The sequence below is a fragment of the Anguilla rostrata genome, chromosome 17, assembly GCF_018555375.3.
Source record: "Anguilla rostrata isolate EN2019 chromosome 17, ASM1855537v3, whole genome shotgun sequence".
In the NCBI taxonomy this organism is placed as follows: domain Eukaryota; kingdom Metazoa; phylum Chordata; class Actinopteri; order Anguilliformes; family Anguillidae; genus Anguilla; species Anguilla rostrata.
In genome coordinates this window covers 24,572,929-24,595,126 of record NC_057949.1, presented here as the reverse complement: position 1 = coordinate 24,595,126, position 22,198 = coordinate 24,572,929, and the positions used below count along the sequence as shown (strand labels likewise).

General features: G+C 44.1%; 1 long non-coding RNA gene across 6 annotated transcripts; it reads left to right on the top strand.

Annotated features, from left to right (window-relative positions):
* Positions 1-3,829: 3,829 nt before the first annotated feature.
* Positions 3,830-20,246, top strand: LOC135243586 (uncharacterized). Of its 6 annotated transcripts, none has more exons than XR_010326684.1 (7): positions 3,830-5,461; positions 15,337-15,476; positions 16,033-16,182; positions 17,434-17,612; positions 18,473-18,557; positions 18,707-18,864; positions 19,451-20,246. It is a non-coding gene; the product is annotated as an uncharacterized LOC135243586 (long non-coding RNA). The 6 variants fall into 6 exon arrangements; XR_010326682.1 differs by lacking the exon at positions 3,830-5,461 and adding an exon at positions 14,527-14,662 and having other exon boundaries at positions 18,710-18,864; XR_010326681.1 differs by lacking the exon at positions 3,830-5,461 and adding an exon at positions 14,527-14,662.
* The last annotated feature ends 1,952 nt before the right edge of the window (positions 20,247-22,198 follow it).

Below are 22,198 nucleotides of genomic sequence, written 5' to 3'. Positions count from 1 at the left end.
AGGCCGCCCCTCCTTCCTTTGGTCGCTTTCCTTGCGGAGAGTTTCCTGAGACCTCGTCTGGCAGGGAGTTTTGAAAAGGAGAAATTCGGCAATGCCCGATGTGCGGAAGGGAGTCAAGGTTCGCCGATGGAAGGGGTGGGGGTGGAGGCGGTGGGTGGGGTGCAAACTCCTGGAAATCCCTGGAGTTCCTGCGAGCTCCCTCTTGGGAAAAGGGAGTCGAGGTTCGCCGATGGAAGGGGTGGGGGTGGGGGTGGAGGCGGTGGGTGGGGTGCAAACTCCTGGAAATCCCTGGAGTTCCCGCAAGCTCCCTCATGCGCATGAAGCTCTGTGCGCGTACATACCTGTCCTGTCCTGCCCCGCCCCACCTCGTCCACTGTAGGGGACACACACCTGAGAGGGCACACCTGTGTGATACCTGAGCTGTGCAGGGTGGGCATTCAGTAAGGTCTGTGTGTGTCCTTAAGATTGGGGGGGGTTCAGGTTTCTTTTTAAAGCAAAGCTTAATTTTCCTAAATACTCTCAATGTCTTCAGCCAACACATGTTTTTAGTTTTAGCTGTTGTGAAAGGTCTGTTCAGTTTCTGAAAATATTTTTTGTCAGCACATAAAATAACTTGCCAGGCACATTTATGGATGTTTTTTTGTTTCAGTATCTATCTTAGTCTGTGGCAGTTAAAGTTTTTTTTTTAACGCCTTGACGGGATTATGCTTCTAAAAACAGTGCTGTGTTTTGAAACTGTCCTTCAGAGGGGACATTAAACTGTGCTCCTAACGATGCCTGTTGCACAATGCAGAGGGTCTGCCAGTGTCACACAAACAACCCAGTTCTCAGTTCAGCCATGTACTCCTCCCCTATTTTAATTGGCTCAATATACCCATTACTCTCCACATAATAATAATAATAATTATAATAATAATACAAATAAATAAAAACACTTAGCTGGAATAAGATCAGTGATTAAAATGTTCAGCCTTTTCCTTTGTTGTTGATTCTTGAGAATTCATAAACGCCACTGAACTGTGGGGTAGGCCGGGCCTCCCAAGCCGGAAAGGCATGTGATCCCAGAGCCAAGCGAGCCCTTTCCCGGGCTGAACTGTGTCCAGTGTGGTCGAATTGAGGTGAGAGGGTACGGGGGAGTTTGAAATTACACAACAATAAACCGGCAAAGTCACGAACAGGCATTGCAGAACGAGGACTTCCAAAATGAGTCTGTGGAACACATTAACCCCTCTGTTTCTCTGCAGAAAGAAGAGCGTTTTTTTTTTTCTTCTGTTCCTGTCTCCGGGTTTTCCAGGGGGGTTTCCTCCCTGTTAACGGTCAGCGGTGCAGAACGAGCACAAAAGCGAGCTTGGTCAGGCCTGTCGGAGGAGGAGGAGGAGGCCGGAGAGGCCGTTCGGGATCGTCGGCGCCCCCTGGAACCTTCCGTCCGCGCGCCGCGTGTTCCGTCAGGCACGTAGAGCTGGGCGCGCCTGCATTCCTTCCCCCCGCCCCGCTCGGCGTTGGACGCATACCTGGGGGGGAGCACACCTGCTTGGTACCGCCACCGTATCAGATGAGGATAACATCTGTGTGGATGCCGCGTCTGCAGGAAGGGCCTGCGATTGGAGGTGAGGGGCGGGCTGGACAGGGCCAGACCTGTTGGGCTATGCTGAAGTATTTCACACCGCTGTTCGGGTCTGTTTCTCTTTATTAGTGTCTGCAATATAATCAGGACAACATACGATACCCTGTTGCAACTACTGCTCGTTTGTCGGAGAGGCCATATTTATGTGACAGACAGGAAAGTGCTGTCACTCTGGGGAGTTTTTTTTGGCAGGGAGTCAGTGAATGTGTGAACGTGCGAATGACTATGTGAGCGTGCCATTGAGCAACTGTGAGTGAGTGAACGTATGAATGGCTGTGTGTGTGCCATTGAGTAAGCTCGAGTGAGTGAATGTATGAATCACATACATGTGAGTTTTTTGCCATTGAGCGAGTAAGTGGAGAGTAAGGAATATTTTCCATAGCTTTGCATAGTAGCCAAATAAACCAAGTACAACGTGTTGACTTCTGCCTCACACAGTAGAGCTGAGAGAGAGAGAGAGAGAGAGAGCGAGAGAGAGCCCTTGCTGCATTAGCGGAAATAACTTTAGTGCGAAAATAGCTTTTGTGCGAAACTCACACTTGTTTTGCGGGCCTCGATGCACTGAGGCCTGTTGTGTCCGATGCTGGGGAGTTCCGTTGCCATCTGCTCAGAAAATCCGACCCCCCCCCCCCCCCCCCCCCCCCCCGTGGCGTTGTTAATCTCTCTGGCAGCCCCCCCCTTTTAACGTTTTAAAGTACGGACTGCAAACGGCCAGGGTGCCTGCCAGCACAGCCACCTGCGATAACAATACCCCTGTTACAGGCACACACCCCCAGGAGCCTGATAAACGAACACATCCGGAAGTTCACGCAATAATAATCGCAATGGAATAATTATTGTCATTATGTCCACAAAGGGGTCTGATTGTGAAAGGTACATTCTGTGGGGTTTTAGTGCGGAATACTGCGAGGCATTCTGAGTTTGTTTACACAGAGGTCTTTGTAGATCTCTAAGAACGCTGCAACGCGACGCATTGTGCTTTGGCATGAGTTGGCACGATCTTTTTTTGCGCTGCGCGTTTGCCGAAAGTGGGCTGAGGTCATCGGGGTTGTCTGTGTGCGGGCAAAAACACAACACCTCGCCGTTTTTTTTTTTAAAGGTTGGAGAACAGTCACTGGCGCGAGTCTCCTGGCGAACGACATCTAATCTGGGATCAGATGTCGGATCCGTGCCACGGAAGCAGGAGATACAGGCCGTGGAGGTAAAGGTAAAGGGTGCTGACTCATTTCAGATTAACGGGAGGAAGAAAACTAACTGTGGGGGCGGTAAGGGGGCAGAGGTCCCTGACGGAGCTCAGATCAGATCTCCAGGTCTTTGAACTAATTATTAAATATATCTATATATTTTTTGAAAGAAAGCAGACAGTCTGACTCCCTTCCATTAATATTTTTTTGTGTTATTCAGACAGGAGGAAAGTATCATGGTGTTATGATTGACCCCCCCCCCCCGAAAACAGCTAACATCTGTCCCTTTACTGTTCTCCTGTTGGATGTGCCCACGTCGAGCGATTCTAACATCTGTCCCTTTACTATTCTCCTGTTAGATGTGCCCACGTCGAGCGACTCTGCTAGCATCTTAGGTGCGCCGCAGCATTAGCGTCTTCTCAGAGCAGGTTAGCACTGGTCTGGAGTAGGGCTGGGCAACACATCCATATTATATCGATATCGTGATATGAGACTACATATCGCCTGGGATTTTGTATCGCGTAATATCGCGATATGGCGTAAGTGTTGTCTTTTCCTGGTTTTAAAGGCAGCATTACAGTAAAGCGATGTGATTTTCTGAACTTACCTGCCTGTTCTAGCTGTTCTATTATTTGCCTTCACCCACTTAGTTATTACATTACATTACTGATGATTATTTATCAAAAATATCATTGTGTAATTTTGTGAAAGTACCAATAGTCATCCCCACAATATCGATATCGAGGTATTTGGTCAAAAATATCGTGATATTTGATTTTGTCCATATCGCCCAGCCCTAGTCTGGAGCTCGTTGTATGACAACTATGTGAGCACCCAATACACGATCTCGGTTTCTTTTGCAACAACAACACACACGATGTTTGTGTTTCTGGCAGACTTAACACTACTCCGAACCCCTTAAAGATTTCTGAGGTGGGGCGGGAAGGGGAAGGGGGGGGGGGGGTAGGAGGGGTTTGGGCTGCGGTCGACCACATATCCAGGGTGGGGAATGGGGTTGTGGAACGGTCAGACCACTGTGGTTTAAACCCCAGGACGTTCTCAGCAGTGAACCGTCTCCAGGCCTTTAAAGGTATGCCTGACCACCTTCGTTGTTCAGCTTCAGAATAATGCTGGCCCTGGTCTTCGACCAAGAAGTACTATGAGAATTCAGATTCTTTATTTTTAAGAATTAAGAACAGATGAAGGAACTTTCTATATGTTCAAAGTCGTTGTTAAATGCATGAACTCTTCACAAATCAAGTCTTTTGCAAAACTTTGAAAAATTCTACGTACATAACATCATCCAATATGTGAATCGTTTCAGAAAAGAGACACTTACTAATTGTAAATGGTGACCACTTCCCTTGTGAAGCACATGAGTTTAAGATATCATCTGCAGATGCCCTATTAGTACAGTGCAAAGTTTTTTCCTTCAGTTTACTTCACTTTCCTGACTTCCCTTTTTCTGCAGCATAAAATGTATGTTCTCCACAGACTAGCAGAATGCAGAACAACCTTTCGGTTAGTCTGTGTGAAGTTTCTATGAGGGAGTGACTTTGTTAGGTGTCGTGCCAAGAAGTATTGTTGGCTGAATGAATGAATGAATGAATGTGACATTTTGCGTATGTGACAGCTGAGTGATGTGAGGGGATTTAATACTGTGACTGAGTGAATGTGACACTGGGGTCGGCGGGGCACATGCTGGTTGCCATGGCGTTGCGATGAATGCCAGGCCATGTGTTTTTAAGTTCGGGTTTTTGGCAGAATCACAAGGGGGACTGGGAGAGCCTGGGGAGTGGGCTCCTCTGAGCTTATCTGTCCGGACAACACCTGGATTCTGTTCCCAGCATGCACTTACCTGTCCCTTACGTCTTGCGTCCTGCTAATTACCCAAATACCTGAGAGAGAAACAGAAGGTCCTTTCATTCAACAGCATACCTGTGTGCTGCATGTGTGTGTGTGAGAGAGAGAAAGAGAGTGGAAGAGAGAGAGAGAGAGAATTTTAGTTTTTTTCTCGATGTAATCAAAATTGCCATGCCAGTGAAAATTGCCATGCCGGTCTTAAGTGAAGATGCAGCTCATCAAACAAAGAAAGTTATAACTTGAATGAAAAAAAAAACCAGTGAATCTGCTCTGTTCTTCTCATTTTTTAGTTTTTCACTTCAAAGATGTAATAGTTTTAATCAAATCCAGGACTTGGTTTATCTACTTCCATAGCTTGAATCATATTTTATACTTTTTTTTTCCTGTCAAAATGAGACAAATTTAAGTGATCTCTCTTCTTTCAAATCAAAAACCACCACATTAACCTCTCAGTCCTCTCTGGGCCGACGTGTCTGTCCTGTGCAGTCAGAAAAACAGAAAGAAAAAGGGAAGAGTGGAAAAGAGAAAGGGAATCGGACTGGGATGGGGGGGGGGGGGATGGTAAAAGAGGCAGGAGGTGTGATTCATTTAATTGAATTTTCTTGCTTTTAGTGCAGTTTCCCAGAACTCTCAGATTTCTTAGCATAAATACGCAGCAGAAATATGCTGTGGTTTTGGACGCAGGGCAGAGGGACGGGGGGTGGCGGCTACGGATGAATGAATATCTCCCGTGGACCCCACCTCAACTAACCACTTCAAGGAAAAACTAGAACACTGTGACTGCAACAAGGTATGTGGAATTTATGTGGTCATTTTCGACATTGGAGTCAAATAAATGAAAGTAATGAGCGTATGCGAGAGAGCGTGTATGTGCATATTTGTGTGAGTGTGTGTGTGTGTGTGTGTGTGTGTGTGTATGTGTGTGTGCGCGCACGTGTTTGTGTGTACGTGTGAATCTATGCATGCATTACCATAGTGCAGTGAAATGGCTGTAGTAAGTGGTGTGTTTGTGCTAGCATAGCGCAGTGTAAAGGCTGTGGTAATCAGTGTGTTTGTGCTAGCATAGCGCAGTGCAAAGGCTGTGGTAATCAGTGTGTTTGTGCTAGCATAGCGCAGTGCAAAGGCTGTGGTACTCAGTGTGTTTGTGCTAGCATAGCGCAGTGCAAAGGCTGTGGTAATCAGTGTGTTTGTGCTAGCATAGCGCAGTGCAAAGGCTGTGGTAATCAGTGTGTTTGTGCTAGCATAGCACAGTGCAAAGGCTGTGGTACTCAGTGTGTTTGTGCTAGCATAGCACAGTGCAAAGGCTGTGGTAATCAGTGTGTTTGTGCTAGCATAGCGCAGTGCAAAGGCTGTGGTAATCAGTGTGTTTGTGCTAGCATAGCGCAGTGCAAAGGCTGTGGTAATCAGTGTGTTTGTGCTAGCATAGCGCAGTGCAAAGGCTGTGGTAATCAGTGTGTTTGTGCTAGCATAGCCCAGTGCAAAGGCTGTGGTAATCAGTGTGTTTGTGCTAGCATAGCGCAGTGCAAAGGCTGTGGTAATCAGTGTGTTTGTGCTAGCATAGCTGTGCCATACTGACAAGAAGTGGAGTGCAGCGCAGAGATCAGCTTTCAGACAAACAGTGTGAGTGGCCTGAGCTTTGGGCGGTGTGAGTGGCATTGGTCACGTGCCAAACCAGTGCTAATCTCAAGCAGCGGGTTATGTTTAAGTCCCCGTTGCAATGGCCTCTAAGTGTATCTATGACTAAAATTCATGTTTATGTAGTGCAGGAGATCTTCATAGGTACCCTAATAGGTGATACTTTCAGTCCGAGCCTGGGGTGCTTTAGATTGGCAAAGAGCCACAGACGATTTAATGAAGGGGCTGAGGGGAGTTTTGGGGTACAGGGTCGCTGTCAGTTGTCCATTCTGTCCATGCTGCATTGAAATACAGACCAGCATGTGGTCATCCTGGCACAGAGTAAAAGCACAAGTGCGTGTGTGTGTGTGTGTGTGTGTGTGTGTGTGTTTGTGTGCGTGTGTGCATCAACGTGTGTGTGCCTGGGTGTGTGTCAATTTCAATTTGCATGACAAATGTAGGCACTTGTGTTGCCAAAGCAGTGGTTACAACATACAACTATATACAATGAATCCTAGACTATGAATTTGTTATATAAAACATATAAAAATATATACAACAATATCAGTAAGTGATGTTAGGTGTGTGTGTTGTGTGCATGAGTGAATATTATGTGTCTGCTTGTACGCGTGTATGCTGTGTGTAAATGTGTGAATGAGGTGGTCACACATTGTCCCTCAGAGTACGGCAAGAGAACACAAATTGTGCTGCTAGTATGCAGCAACCTTCTCCTAATAGGTAGGGTAATCTATCTTCATTGGGTATATCATTGAATTGGGGACATTTCTGGATCATTTTTTGGTAGAACTTTTGGCGAATTTGGTCAAATTTGGTGCATTCCATCAGGAAGTGTTTTTCAGTTTCAATTTGGTTGCCTTTGCATTGTTGGCACAATCTTTTTCCTTCTGGCAACCATGATTTTCTGTTCCTGCCAGTTTCTATGGCTAAGTGGTGCTCGTTGAGTCTGTACCTCGTCAAGGTGGTTCTCAGTTTTTTGTCAGAAACTGTGGTCAGGCAGTTCGCTACAGCATACTGTCTTTTTAGGACCAAATAACATTTCATTTTACTTTGCGATTTTGTTTTAGTCTCCCAGTAGGTTATACAATTCTGTTTCAGCTGTGTTGCAATTTGGTTTATTCTAATTATGTTTGTAGTTTTGTTCTGATCCTGAGCAGGTGAGGTGTTAGTGTGTGTTAGTGTATGTAGGGAACTAAGGCTCAAGACCAGCTGAGTGAGGGGACTTGTTTGCTTTGCTCAACTCTTGGTATTGCAGGGTATGTGAGTGGGGGTCACTTTGTTTTAGGTGCTTCTAAAATTTGATTGATCTTTTTTGTATTTTGATAAGTAATGGGTATTGGCCTAATTCTGCCCTGCATGCATTGTTTGTTGTGTCTGTGTCATTTCAGGGTATGTTTACAGAATTCTGCATGCAGGGTTTCGATTGGATGTTTGCCCCATTTGCCAAATTCTTGACTGATGAGTGGACCCCACACTTCATTGCCATAAAGAGCAATTGGTTCGATTACAGCTCCAAAGATTTTAAGCCAAATTCTAATTGGAATCTCTACAGAAATTTGTTGTTTTATGGCGTAGAAGGCCCTGCGTGCTTTCTCCCTTAGTTCATTCACTGCAGTGTTGAAGTTGCCTGTAGAACTGATTTTTAGCCCTAAATAATTTGAGGACTGTTCAATGTAATGTGTTCCTAACATGAATTTGTGTTTTGTTCCCTGAGATCTAGATCTTTTTTGGAATGTCATAATTTTAGCTTTGTTAAGGTTTACTACCAGGGCCCAGGTCTGGCAGTATTGTTCTAGCAGATCTAGGCTTTTCTGTAACCCCTGTTCCCTGGGGAAAAGGAGAACCAGGTCATCTGCATAGAACAGGCACTTCATCTCTGAGTTGTGTAGAGTGAGACCAGGCACTGCAGCTTTTTCTAGTATGTTTGCCAATTCATTAATATAAATATTGAAAAGAGTTGGGCTAAGGCTTCAGCCCTGTCTCACTCCACACTCCTGAGAGAAGAAATCTGTTCTTTTGTTGCCAATTTTTATGCCGCATTTGTTCCCTGTATACACTGATTTTATTAGATCATAGGTTTTACCCCCTACACCACTTTCAATAATTGTCTGTGTCTGTGTGTGCACGAATGTATAGGTACTGAACAAAAAATGGAATCATCAGTGCAAAGTCACGTAACAGACTGTTGGGCTGCTACATACATTATGACCAGTACAGCCTGTATGCCCCTTGGCAGGGAGTCTTCCCAGGTCTGTAATTCTGGAGGGGGGGCACTGCAGATTAGGCGTCACAATCTGGAAAGATACGACCCTCTGTAGCAAAGAAATGCTCTGTCATGGTGTGAAGATGGTCACTCGGTATCCTGAAGTAATGTCTGACATCAAACGTGCTTATTAAGGGTAAGAGGGCGCTGAAATCATCCCAGTGATGTGGCCCTCACACCTCGTGTGTGTGTGTGTGTATGTGTGTGTGAGAGAGAGGGAGCGCAGGGCGCTGTGGTTGGCTGGCGTCTGCCAGGCTGATGAACGGCAGTTTATTCCGGTCGACGTTCGGCCCGGTCCTGCTCTCTCTCCTCTCTACCGCTGCTTTCGTCGACGCCAGCGGCGTTAGCAGCCGCTGGGCTGTTCGCGGGGCTCGGAGAGAGAGGCCCTGTTGGCACGATGCCTTCGCAGGGAGAGCGTATCTGGGGTGGCGGGAGAGAGAGGGAGTCCAGCCTGGGGGGGGGCGACGACAGCGGGAACTCCGCGGCTCCTCGTTTCCACACGTCAGCACATCTGGGTGAGTGAGCGACTGTGCGAGCGAGCGCGCGCCGCGGCGGCGGCGGCAGTAATGGCGTTTCTGGGATAACGACGCCTCGTTAGCGTTCGGGAGCGCTGCCCGCACGCACATCGGCGGAGGTTCCCAGCAGTGGAAACGCTCTCTGGACCGGACAGCCTGGGTGGTCATGAGAGGAGCAGAGGCTTCTGGGGAAATCTCTCGCTCTCTCTCTCCCTCTCTCTCTCTCTCTCTCTCTCTTTCATTCTGGGTGGGGGTGGTCCGATAAGCAGAGTGGAAATCTCAGGAATGCAGGGTTCTCAGAGTTTGGCCCGGACCTTTACCCCCATCCCCCTCTTCCCATCCCTCTCCCCCTTCCCTTTAAACTTTAAACAGTCCCGTGACACACGCACGCACACACACACACACACACACACACACAGAAAAAGGATTTGCTCTGTTTATCATTCTCCTATTTGATTTTATGAAATTCATTCTCATATAATTATGGTCATAGTGGCTATGATTATGGTTGTGATGATGGCAAGTTATTTGTTGACCATTCCATATCTTAATAAAAAGCGGTATTGTTTGTCATTTCATATTGGGTTATATGGCTATGTAGTGTTTCATGACTTAGTTGAGGTCTGTACTGTCAAATAAATCTGGGTGTGAAAAGCACTTTATATACAGCTTGTACAGCAAGCAGGCTCTGAGTGCCTGACTGACCAGCAGGGGTCACTGGTGAGCAGTGAGGCAAGGTCATCCCGGCAATATTTAGCATTGCCCTGCGTTGTGTAGCTGCTGGGCAGAGCTGGTACAGGCAAGTTATGGATTCCACAGCGGAATATGGAGGGTGGAGGACCATACAGGAACAGTGCCTTAACAGGCACCCAGCAGCCCTAGTTACAAATTGAACTCAGGTCCCCTGGTTTCTTGGGGTTAAAATTGGTCACTGGTCTAAAGGAGAAAGAAAAAAAATCAGCAGACTCTGTGGCCACCCAGGAACAGGACTGAGTATTACTGCTGTAAAAGGAAAACTCGTCCGTATAAAGCAGGGGTGTCCAATCCAAAAAGGGCCAGTGTGGGTAAAGGTTCTTGTTTTAATCCAGCATTGAGACATCTGATTCTACTCAAAGTCTTGATTGAAGTGCGATTAGTTAATTAGTTGAATCGTGAATTTACTTTCATTGAACTTTTTTGTGCAAGTTAAATGTTATACAACTGTACTCATATTTAATGTGGGCATTTCCCACTGCTTCTAACAAAACCGAACATGCCCCCTGTACAACATATAAAAATACTGCAACATGTTCATGGTAGTAAGTAATCAAACTTTAACATTGCTTTCACTCGTCCTGAGTGTTTAATTAGTGGCAATTACTTTATTAACTTAGATTACTGAGGTGGTGCAAATGGGAAAGTTGTTTGACAAGGGGCTTGACAAGTAGTCTATTGTGATCTCTAGCTGGCAGAGGACTGAAGTACCATGCAAGGAAAAAGGGGGAGACAAACTAGTGGCTCTGCCTATAAGATAATGTCATGAAACTCCTTGCAAAAGATCTGGGTTTTATGATGCATACAGAATATGAACTGCAGCAGAGCCTGACTATTCTAGAGCAGTACTCTCAGACCTGGGCCCTGGCAGTTAATACGACTGAGTCTAAATTATAATATTCCAAAACAAATTAAATGGTATATTGGAAAGAAATAACCTTGCAAAAAACATTGCATAGTAATACAGGGCATATACTACTGTAAATGAACCAAACGTGAAAACAGCCATGGCATTTTATACCATAATAAGTGATGATGTAAAATTGAAATCCCTACTATAAAAATGATTGCTACGAGTACAGAACAATACAAAAGAATGTGCGTATAGGGCAGAATTAGACCATTATGAGCTAAAACTTGAAAAATGGCACAATTTTTAGGAATGTAAAAAGCAGTGATTCCTGCGACTGCTCCAGCAATGTTCCATGTGAGCTGAAGAATAACTCTCAAGGGGTTATCTTGGAAACTTGACAAATGTACATGTTGGAACGGTTTACCGTAGCTTTCCGGGAATGTTCTTGGATCCGAAACTTGTTATCTGGGACTGTACACGCGTGCAGTGTCCTGTAACAGCCCGTGGGATGGTAGCCACTGATGCATTATCCAAAATGAATTCATGCAAGGGACAGAGTGAGGGAGAAAGTGAAAGAGAGATGTGGAGGAGGTGTGGGGGTATGCTTCTTTTCTTCAGCGTGTCATAACATGGTTAAATAGTCATCACTTCTTGAGCCTGACGTGGTATTATTCACACACGCAAACATGCTCACATGTGCACATGTGTACTTATTTTTATTTATTTACCATTATTTTACCACGTCGCTCGGCCGAGAGCCCACTTACAACTACAACCTGGGTAACCACCAGAATGCAAGGTATCGTGTAACCAACCCGATGTTTCTGTGAAGTCACTCCTATGCTCTCTCTGCCGTGCTCACTCGGACATGCATGGGCTGGGGTCGAATGAACGGAATGCAGTGCCTTCCGCTAAGCCGCTGTCAGTTTGTATCCATGGAAACTAGATGATATAATAACACTCGCAGTGTTTATCTCCCGCTTCCTTGGCCCCTCTGCAGATCGGTGGGGTTCAGCGCGGTTCTCTGCTGTCTGAGACCGACACGGCTGTGTAGTCAACTCCCACGACCTGCAGGGGGCAGCGTGGTGCTTCACTTAAGGCTAAGAACCCCTGGTTCCCCTCATCTTGCGCCACCCTCAAGCGAGGCGCAGACCTCCGATCAGACTGCCAGAACGCCCTACACACCGACCTTCAAATGCAACAGGCTGACTGCAAAACCCAGAATGCAACGGCGTCAAAGGCAGCCCATCGAATCCCGCCTCAGATGCGCGCTCTGCACACGTAGCGGGGGGCAAGGGGGTCTCGGGAAGCATTCGATTTGCATCGTACACTTCCCCCCCACCCCGACTGTGTCCGCTGGTTTCCGGTGTACGGGGATGGAGCGGTGACTCGGGTCCTGTGGGTTCCGCCTTGCCTGGTACCACTCCGGCCCGGCCACAGCCCGGTCCGGGGTGCTTGTTCCCCACCCCCCCACTCAGGATTCTCTCAGCTGTTCTGTAAACCTTCAACAGCCCGGGGAGGGGATGGAGGGGGTCGGGTCGGGGGCGGAGGGGGAGGGGGAGGGGGAGGGGATGGAGGGGGAGGGGGCCGGCACGGCCCAGTGGCGAAACACAAGGGGATAATGTCCTGACCTGTCTCCGTCTCCCCGGTGCAGCTCAGCTCTCAGCCTACCTGCAGGAGAGCGTGCCGTCTGTCATCACTGTGAACGCACAACCGCTCCAGAGCGTGCTGTGAATGGGGTGCAGGGGGCAGGCAGGGGCATGGGGCATGGGGCATGGGGCAGGGGACATGGGACAGGGAGCAGGGTGTCCCATGCCCCTGCCCCCTGCCCCCTGCCCCCTGCACCCCATTCACAGCACGCTCTGGAGCGGTTGTGCGTTCACAGTGATGAAGGGTGCAGGAATGGGGCAGCCAAGTTCTCACATGCCAGAGACGCACACCGACTCGTCATCTCCACATTACCAGGGTGACAGTTCCTGATCCCTCTCTCCCAAACGTGCACATTTAAGAAATACTCTAACGCTGAACTTCTGCTACGGAGTATATTTAACCTATACATGAATGTGCATGATAAGTAATTGGAGACACACACAGACGCAAATCTGGGGAGGTTCAGGTATACTCCTCGGGGGGGGGGGGGGGGCAGAGGTCGCACGGAGGTCAGAGGTCAGGTTAGGTCAGCGCCTTGTTACAACAGCAGTGTTTATTTTCAGTTTGCTGAGATTCTGCATAGGCCTACAAACAAAAATGATATGGCTGTTGCCACAAACCGAATGCTTACACTGCCCTCTAGCGATGACTTTGTACATCCCCAGAATTTACAACTGCCTGTTGGCCTGCAATCGGAACACCTGGATTTTTCCAGTGCCATAACTACAATTGATTTATTTACCACAAACTCCTGGAGGAAAATCCAAAAGGTCATACTTTAAAAGACGAGGGCTTTCTGTAAGTCAAACGCTTTTAATTCAACTTATTAAAGGGCCCTTGTGTCCGTGCAATTAAAACAGCATTTTGCCATAAATTGTAATTCAGAATATACAGCATATCAGTTGGAGGTCAATGTTAATCTCAAAATAGCCTCAAAACTGATTTGTATTGTTTTATTAGATGTAAATGCTTTGATACCAACTCTATGGGTCATTTCACTTATTTAAAATAAACTTATCACCCAAGGTGGGGCTGTAGATATCCAGTTCCTACCATCATTTTGAAAGTCCAGTTATCTGCAGCCACTGCCACAACTGTATTTATGCGGGGACCTCGCTGCTGATTCTGGAGACTTCAAACATCCACAGTTTTCCCTCCAAAACACGTGGTGTCACCCGCTGCTCCTTTTCACGCCGCAGGCTGTAGCCAAGCTCACACTGAGTGGAGTCAGAGGAAGACCTTTCGTACGGCTTCAACACAGAGTCCAAGGACACCCGATCGACAAGCAGGAGTGGCTACATAGACTGATTCTGCTTTAACGTATTTATCTATTTCAAGAAAAACTACATTTAAAAATATTTTCCACCAAATACGACAGGAAGACTGCTCTTTGTCTTATTCACACCCTTTATTGTGGGAAAGTGGTGATAATTTGGCGAGAAACTATACTCCAGAAAAGGTCCATATCTCACAGAATCACCCAAAAAGCTTTACCCTTGGGAAAAGAAATACCACAGAATCAACAAATAATTATACTTATTTTAGGCTTAAGGATCAGTGTACATGTGAAGTTTTGACTTGGCCATAAATACATTGAAAGAGAAAGCAAGAAGGGCTTTCTATGCCATTAAAAATTTAATTTAAATTAATTCCAATAAGGATCTGGAACAAAATTGAGTTCAGTGGGATAGGCAGAGAGCTAAGGAAACATCCTACAACAGGTTATTGACCTCTACACACCAGGGGTCTCATTTATATATATAGAAAAAAAGTTTTTGATTTAAAATTAAATATAATCTAACAATCATTTCAAGGAGTGCTTATGCACAATTTATCAAAAATAATTGAGAAAAACGTGATTACGTTGGTTTGATGTGGTGTGTCTGCGTTTTACGCACCTGTGATATATAAATCTCACATGATATACAATAGAACTCACATGAACATGCTTTGCCATCACTTCCTCTAGTGAATACGGCTGGTGGCAGCCATGCTTCTATGAAGGAGATTGCATTTTAACATTCCTTGCACTTTTCATGCCTAAAATTGATTATCAATGAATGCTAAAGCACTCTTGATAAGATGTGTAATCTTTCACCCCCCCCCAACCCTAACCCTAACCCTAACCCTAACCCTAACCCTAATCCTAACCCCCCCACTCATGCAAATTCAGTGTGACCTCACAAATACGTCACCTCTGATGCTATTCAGGAAATGACTAACAAGGAAGTGAAAAAAAGACTAGCCGTGGATGCATATGCCTTAAGATGATGAGTCGCTCTCTTAGATTTGTTCTTTTTCCATGTTTCTTGTTCCATGGTTATGGTAAGAAGTTGTCTTGTCTTTTTAAAAAGTGTAATTTTAGCTTAAATCGTAAATGTAAATAGGAGTGGTGAAATCTTACCGCTGTTGCCTGTGCTGCCTGTCTTTTTTGCTCTTGGGCTGGTGAAATCATTGCAGCGGCTTCTACTGATTTTACATATTTCCCTGGCCTTTAAAAAATCAATCTCAGGGGCGTAAATCACGCAGCAGTCTTTCAGATGGTGAAATAATCACTCGAGGAGACGTGCGGATATTTTTAAGTTTGGAAATTGTTTGACAGAAAAAAGAAAGTCGGGCCTGCCGCGTGGTCCGACTGAGAGCGCTCCACGTGTTTGGAACTCCCCGCTGGCCCACGTGAAACGTGCCTCCTGCCCAAATGGGGAGGTGTGGGCTGTGGAGTGACTGTGTCCCGTGTTGAGTTCACTGTAATGTCTTTTTTTGTTGTTGTCGTGACACGTTAAGCTGTGAGTGGCCGGGAATCCATTTTACTGCCGTTTTAAAGTGAAAGTGACTGAAAGAGAGGACGGGAACGCTGACACCATAATCGCCAGTTTTAGTGACAATGACACATGCGCAAAGTACTCGGGACCAAGTAGAGGGGGTGTCATAACTTGTCCTGTGTCTGTTGAATGACTCCCCCCCCCTCCATTTTTCTTCCACTCCCACCCTTTTTCCAGACTGCTCTCGTGAAGAGGCAACAGCCATCGCCAGCCAAGATGTCCAAAACCGTCAACACTGCACTTATTCAGCTTTGGATAGGCTGGACATTTTTGATAAAAAGGGAATCAAATTAATTTCTGAAGAGTGGAATATGAACGTACGTATACAGCAATTTACATCACATTACAGGCATTTAGCAGACGCTCTTATCCATAGCGACTTACACAATGTTTAATTTACATAGCATTTTCATTGCATTCAGTTATACAGCTGGATATATACTGAAGTAAGCAACACAGGTTAAGTACCTTGCTCAAACGTACATCGGCAGTGTCCTACCCGGGAATCGAACCTGGGACCTTCAGGTTACAAAGCCAGCTCCTTACCCATTATACTACACTGCCGCCCGCAAGTGGAGTAGAGAATATGTAGAAAATATGGTAATTTAACTCAATTAAATGTAGTAAAATGTAGTTCAGCAAGTCTTGTTCCATCAGGAGGTATCACAGTTGGTATCTACACTTGGTAGCTGGTTGCTGAAAACTAAGAATACCTGTACACATTTGTTACAGCAAATAATCACAAATATGGACTGGAATTGAGGTTATATTTAATATTGGGGATGAGTTAGGATTTTAGGTTGCCAAATACCTGTGTCTAGCCTTGGCCTCCTTGTTTAACAGCAACTGTATTTCTGTCTTTTTTCTCCACAGGGTCAGGTTATAGCCTTCAGAGACTATCCGAATGCCTCGGAATCAGACAACAACACGGTGGTGGGCTTATCTAGAGGGATAATTACCCTGGTTTATGGCATGAGCCTCAACTACTCTGTCCTTTATGAAGACACGAATACAAAATCAGCGGTGAGTTTATCCTTCCAATCACACTGCATTTACTTCTATATCTTATCAATATGCACATCCAATCACATCCTGTTCTGCAATATTACCCTGGTCTCCTCCCATAATCACATTTTTATTCCAACATTACAACAAAAAACACTACTGTAACCCTTTGCACTACAACTGGGATTATCAAATCATGGTCCTCAATGGTTTTCTGGTTTGCTGTTCTGCTGGTTTTCCACCCTCCCTTGACCTGTAAGTCAAGTGTGAGGTCAGTTTGGCTAATCAGTAGTGCTAATTGTTCAGTTAATTACCTTGGCGAAGAGAAAACCAGGGCTGGGTTTGAATTCAAGGCCCAGATTTGATTGTCCCTGGACTACAATATTAAATCACTCAGCTAAAAGAATAGAAGGAAGTTGAAACATAGTTTGGGAGACAATAAGGCAGGTGTCTTTCTTGGAATGTAACTGACGTAAAATCTGAATATAAATTCACAAGAATGCAAACTCTGTGAAGTGGTTATACATTATAAGATTAAACATCTCTGAACACCCCTTGGTCTGGGGCTGTTTTTCATGGTTTGGGCTAGGCCCCTCAGTTCCAGTGAAGGCAAACCGTAATGCCACAGCGTACAATGACATTATAGATGATTCTGGGCTTCCACAACAGTTTTGGGTAGGCCATTTCCTGTTGCAGCAGGACAATGCCCCTGGGCACACAGCAAGGTCCATATAGAAATGGTTTTGTTGAGAACGATGTGGAAGAATTTGACTGGCCTGCACAGAGCCCTGACCTCTACCCTATCAAACACCTTGGGATCAATTGGAAAGCCAGCTATGAGTCTGGCCTAATTGCCCAATCTGTGCCCGACCTCACTAATGCTCTTCTGGCTGAATAGAACCAAATTCCTGCAGCAATGCTCCAACATCTAGTATGAAGCCTTCCCAGATGAGTGTAGGTTGTTATAGCAGCAAAAGGTAGACTAACTCCATATTAATGCCCATAATTTTGCATGAGATATTGGATGTCAGGTGTCCATATACTTCCGGCCATGTAGTGTGTCACATTTTAAAACGGAGAATACTTGAGGTGTGACTAAACAGACACTGCTGTCTCATACTGATACATATTCACCAAAAGTGGTTTCAGTGAATATCTATCAGTATAATAGGATAGTCCAACAGAGTGAGGTGTTTAAATCACCTTTACGGTGTAAGTTATGTATTCTTTACATACACACAGGAATAATTATTTCTATATTTATTTCAGGAGAAGAGTATGGTGTTTTCTGGTGAAAGTAAGTAGAATCATGTTACTGGGTGAAGATGATTTGTGTTGGGAGGGGTGGGGGGTGGGCGGTGCTAACATATATCACAGAAACGAACATTGCCAAGCTGAACCAACTTTTCTAGAGCGTGGAGAGGTCCTTGACCACTGGATAATTCTCGGTGAGTTCATTTCTCTTTTCTCTGTTGCCTTTTTGGAAAAGATGCATCTCCATAGGTTTTTTTTGGTATCCAGTTTGCATTCCTACACATTCTGCATTTACACAGTTGACTGTGTACTGGAACCGTTCAACGTTATATTAGCTTTTGCTTGACCAATGAGGGAGGGACCTTTTCCTTTTTTGTCTAAAATAGACCTTGAACCAAGTCATTTTTTGTTGTTCTGTTATGCTCCTCAGCAATGAACAGACATTTACTTACAACACTTGGCAAGTGCACAGTGCAGAAAAATAGTCAAGCCAGAAGAACAAGCTGCAGAAAACAGCATCTCAGAGCAATAAGCTCACAAAAAATGCAAGTCTAATGGGAATTTAATGAAAAACAGTCTTTAAAAGTACAGCTGCTGTTTTGCTGCTCATCGGTCATTTCCCCGCAATACAAAGTACTACTGTATACCTCATGTTGAATTCTGGGAAAATGAGTCGCAAAAGTCCTGTGCATATTTGAGCTATGCTCTTTGCTGGGAATGACTACTGCACAGTAAAGCACTGCATCACCTATAGCTATTTCTGGCGCTGCACTCCTCACAAAAAGAGCAGGAGCTTCCCACTCTACTGTGTTTCGCCCCCAAATTCCCAGCTGGTCTTGTTCTGTCCGGTAATCTAATAATTTGCCACTTTAATTGGCTGCATAAATCCCTTCCTCTCTACTCTGCTGATGTGCAGTGAACATTCTGGCACAAAATGGCTACCATGCATCATTCAGATAGGAGTTACACATCTGTGGTGGATGGGATGGTTTCCCCTCTCTTGCTGTGAGGCTGCGTTAATTGCGATCCATTTTCACTGTTGCTTGTATTGCAGTTTCTGTGCTCATCCCCCTTGCCGGTATTGCTGCTGCCATTGGAGTAGGAGTCTACTGCTGGTGCAGGAGGAGGAAGAGGAACCGGTGCGTGTGTGTTTTAATCATTCATTTTACACTGCATGTGCTGTAGATGTATGCTGGACACCTTGTGGGGGGGATGCCTAACCCTTTTCCTGGCGATCCAGCCTGTAGGTTTTCATTCCAATCATTGCATACCTGATTCTACTAATTAGCAGCTCAAGGAGATATACAGCTGTTGAACGGGCTGTGGACCAGAACCCTCAGGAGGACCATGATCAGGAGCAGAACCCTCAGGAGGACCAGGATCAGGAGCAGAACCCTCAGGAGGACCAACACATGGTCTAGGTGGCCCAATCACCTGTGCCGCCTGGTGAGTGGTCCTCTTACTCACATGACTGGAAGTTTCCGGAAGGACTGGTTGCTTCAGACTCCTGCCTCCCCAAGACCCTGTCTATTCATCGCTCTGTCACTGGTTACCTTCGGTTACCTTCGGTTACCATATTTTCCACTGAAAAATGCATCTTCTTCATTTTCTGTCAGCTACAGTGTGTGCAAATCATCTCAGCCAAAGTTGTGTCATCCCCTCATGCTACTGACTCTATTAACAACATCCCATCTTACTACTAGCTGAATGGCAGCAGCTTATCTTGCTATTGGCTGAATGGCAACAACCTCTCTTGCTATTGGCTGAATGGCAACAACCTCTCTTGCTACTGGCTGAACTGCAGCATCCCCTTTTTCTAATGGCAGTGACATGTCTGGCCATTTTCTGTATTACCCCTTCAGTTCTGCGATGTTGCCGTTTATACCAACAAAACAGCTGCAGGGCCCATTTTAATTCAGTTGAAGATGCTTTATTGGCAAGAAATCCTCTGAGTCAATGTTGCTATGGTGTAATTTTACCCTTGTCCCCCTCCCCCTCACCTTGTATTTCTCTGTCACTGTCTTCCCTGCAGGGTGGGAGAAGGTTCAGGCGAGGAGGAGGCGTGGAGCCTTTGTCAAAAAATGTAACTTTCAAAATTTTAAATAAATATTTAATAAATAAATACAATAATTATATAATTATTGTATTTATTTATTAAATATATATATATATATATATATATATATAATATATAATATATATAATATATATATAGTTTTATAAAAAAATACCCTGTGTTTCAATACAGAATGAATGCAGTGGGAATGTGACTTCTGATATGATCATATTTAGATTTTTTAAAAATATATTTATAAATGTACAAATAATATATTCATAAATATAAATTTTAAATAAATATTTTATAAATAAATACAATAATTATATAATTATTGTATTTATTAATTAAATATATATATATATATATATATATATATATATATATATATATTGTTTTATAAAAAATACCCTGTGTTTCAGTACAGAATGAATGCAGTGGGAATGTGACTTCTGATATGATCATTTCATTGCAGAACTCACTACTAAACCAGGAACACATTCTCATAAGCTCTGCATTCACAGTACCCACGCACCTGCATGCTAGCAAGTAGAAAATCACTCCTGTCCATCACTATTTTCACTAGTGTCTTGCTAATGAACACGTGGTTTCTTGCAACATAGTGCTTTAAAAAATAAGTTAGCAATCTCTGTTTCTGTGCAAGAGGCAGACTTTGCTTTTAATACCCTGCTTTTTACTTTATTGTACCAATTGCTTAGATATGAGTTATTAGCTAGTGCGTGCAATAAAATGTATTGTTTCAGAAATCTGATTTAGTCTTTTCTCTTTTTCATTCAACGTGCATATTTGCACATTGTATTATAGGGTATTACATTACATTACAGACATTACAGACAAGTGCTCTTGTCCAGTGTGAGCTTCAATGTAGGAGAAGGTAAGTGCATTCACACCATATTACTGTGAATAAGACTGCCAGGCCTGACAAACAACATTCCCAGACGCGGATCACTGAAGCACTAATGCAGAGCCACCATGCTAAAGCAAGTACCAAAACAGACGTCCTGAAAGCTTACTATTTACACCCAAAACAAGCCCTAAAAAGAAGATCTTAAGACCATAAAATACCACAACCTGAATGAACACACAAGGCATGAGGGTAGGGATGAGTGTAGCACAGTGGGTAAGGAACTGGGCTTGTAACCGAAAGGTCGCAGGTTTGATTCCCGGGTAAGGACACTGCCGTTGTACCCTTGAGCAAGGTACTTAACCTGCATTGCTTCAGTATATATCCAGCTGTGTAAATGGATACAATGTAAAATGCTATGTAAAAAAGTTGTGTAAGTCGCTCTGGATAAGAGCGTCTGCTAAATGCCTGTAATGTAATGTAATGTAATGTAATGGTGCACCCATGCACTCTGATGCAGCAGGACTTCAGTTTGCATCTGGCAAATAATGGGGTTGGGTTAGGGTTGGGTTAGGGTTAGAGTTAGAGTTAGGGTTGGGTTATGGTTAGGGTTAGAGTTAGGGTTGGATTAGGGTTAGAGTGATGGTTAGAGTTAGGGTCGGGTTAGGGTGAAAATTAGGGTAGGGTTAGGGTTAGGGTTAGGCTTTCTTCAGCAGCTTGAAGAAAGGTTAGAACGTGGGTTTGTTTTTGATTTTGGATGATACTAAAATATTCTCTAGTAGTACTAGTAGTATAGGTACCTATGACCATAGAACAATGTATCCATATTATTTCAGGGAAAACATAAAAAAAAGACCTCAAACATTATTTTGCATTTGTACTATTGAATTCATGATCTTGATTTTGTTTTTCATTAATGTTTTCAAAAATACCTATAGCTTCATTTAGGTTATAGGGCTCAAATTATGGTTCTGCTAGGGTTAGGGTTAAGATTAGAATTGATCAGCCCAACAGTACTGCACAATAAGCTCTATAAAGGGATTTTCCCAAGTCTCACATTCCACAATCAGCAAAGGGAATTAGCTGCAGGTACCAATACTACAGTGGGGCACTGCCTTGTAATTTGAGAGAGGTATTTAATGTTATTGCAGTAAACATCCAGCTTTACAAGTGGATAGTGTGTATTATTATTATTATTTATTTATTTATTTATTATTATTATTTTTTAATTTAATTTAATTTAATTCTATTTTTATTTATTTGCATTTTTATTTGTGTACAGCACTTTGATCAGCAACAGTTGTTTTTAAATGTGATTTACAAATAAAATTTACTTACTTCCTTACTTACTTACTAAAGATGTAAGATCTGTAAACCAGTCTGTATAAGAGCAACTAATAGCAACTTAATAACAGCAATAAAAAAAATGGAGAAAAGTTAATCTGTTATTGAACCTTAGGCAATGAGAAAACTGTCCTCATGAGCTGGACATCAAAAACTACAGTAACAACAGTACAATGGAAAAAAATCTCTTTATCGATCACTTATCTATGGTAAAAATGACAAAAATCAGTTGATAGAATTTGACCGAAACTGGACACCAATCATAATTTCCTTAAACACGTAATGATCCCACAATCTTCCCTCTCTCTTTCTTTTCAAGTTTTGCCTGACCATCAAACTGACTCACTTTTGTAAATTAAAAATAACAATTTCAATGAAAAGTAGTCCTATAAAGGGGGGGGGGGGACTTTAGGCAGAATGATTTAATTTAATACAGGATGGTTTAGCAATGCTCTTTAGTTTAATATCCTTGGCTATAAAATTTGACAGGTGCTCTTCAGAATGGGCTGGACATC